The sequence below is a fragment of the Mobula hypostoma genome, chromosome 22 (assembly GCF_963921235.1).
Source record: "Mobula hypostoma chromosome 22, sMobHyp1.1, whole genome shotgun sequence".
Taxonomy (NCBI): domain Eukaryota; kingdom Metazoa; phylum Chordata; class Chondrichthyes; order Myliobatiformes; family Myliobatidae; genus Mobula; species Mobula hypostoma.
The window spans coordinates 45,954,531-45,956,141 of record NC_086118.1 but is presented as its reverse complement, the minus strand read 5'-3'; the positions used below and the strand labels follow the sequence as shown (position 1 = coordinate 45,956,141).

The 1,611-nt window shown below is 39.4% G+C and overlaps 1 non-coding gene across 1 annotated transcript; it reads left to right on the top strand.

Annotated features, from left to right (window-relative positions):
- The first annotated feature begins 701 nt into the window (after positions 1-701).
- trnac-gca (transfer RNA cysteine (anticodon GCA)) lies at positions 702-773 on the top strand. The gene has a single exon. It is a non-coding gene; the product is annotated as a tRNA-Cys (tRNA).
- Positions 774-1,611: the final 838 nt, after the last annotated feature.

Below are 1,611 nucleotides of genomic sequence, written 5' to 3'. Positions count from 1 at the left end.
TGATGTACATTCCAGACTCAAGATTGCTTAAGGTCACTTCCAAGACACAAGTGTAAAGGGGGAACAAAATAATTGTTAATCCAGATTTGTTACTGCAGTAAAAAACGCAACAAGATAAGGAACACAAATTAAAAAAAAACACAATATATATAAATATAAAAGATAGTTTTAAAAATATACAAAGATTGATTTTATGTCCATAAAGTGATGCTAGACACGGGAGTGACTGACAGCAAGAGATAAAGTAGAATACATGTGACAAATAAAGCTAATCTTTAAATTTTCCATCTACCTCTAAATCTGATCCTTTCCCACAAGAAGGTGCATTAAAATGCCACCATCTACAGGCTTTCCTCCAAGTGTCACATGGTCCTGATTTGGAAATAGATTGCTATCCCTTCCTTGTGGATGAGTTTAAATTCTGGAAACTCTGTTCAACAACCCTTTGAGAGCAGCTTCACCAGAAGGACTGCAGTGCTTCAAGAAGGTCTCTGATCATTACCTTCTCTTTAGAGGTGAGAAATAAACATTTATCCAGATCCCCTAAACCTGAAGATAAAATTCCCATGGAATGAAACTGACAATAGATTAGATTTTCTTTTTCTTTATTTTTAATTGTGCAACATCATACCTTAATAATTTAAATGAAGAAATGATTTACAATGGTAACACAACATTAACTTCCTACATCAAATGTGTAAGGGGGTATAGCTCAGTGGTAGAGCATTTGACTGCAGATCAAGAGGTCCCTGGTTCAAATCCAGGTGCCCCCTGTTGTTTTGGACAGTATGGCAGTGTACGCTATTACAGCACCAGTGACCCATGTTCAGTTCTGCCACTGCTTGTAAGGAGTTTGTACATTCTCCCTGTGACCATGTAAATTTTTTTTCCAGTGGTGCAGTTTCCTCCCACATTCCAAAGATGTATGGTTTTATAGTTTAATTAGTCACATGGGTGTTATTGATGACACAGGCTCTGTGGCCCTGAAGGACTGTTATTGTGTTGTATCTCTAAATCAAATCTAAATTGAATCAGGTTTTATAGTGTATACCAGTCAGAGGTGGGAGCAGGATATCTGGGTCCTCATTGATGGAGCTTTTTGACCGTTCCTCAGGTTTTTACTCTACCTCTGCCCTTGGGCTCTGTTGTTTCACTGACTTGAATCAGTCAGGTGTAGGTATGCTTTACAGTTTCTAAATGGAGGAGGAAGCCTGAGGCTCGAAGGAAGTAGCATTCTTGCCAATGATCGGCAGTTTTCCCTGTGACGAGATTGACACGCAAAGCACTTGTATTTGCTTGAGCTTTGCCTGCTTTATTATGAATGCTACAGCAAAGCCCATGCACCCTTCAACTTGTATGAAGGGAACAGCAAGCTTCTAATTTTTAATCATTCTCTGGAGAAATGCTTAGGATCATCCTATGGATACAGGAGACACAATCATACTTGAAACTGAAGAGCGAGGAAAAGTATATAAGGAGCATGGTGAGAGATGGACAATCATCACTGGCTTTTAGACATTCTCTTAGATTGGACTGTAGTTTATATTGCTCGCCTTCAGTTTTCTGTGTTTTCTTCCTTGCTGCTGATTGGTGCGTCGGGGTTCCGGGTGG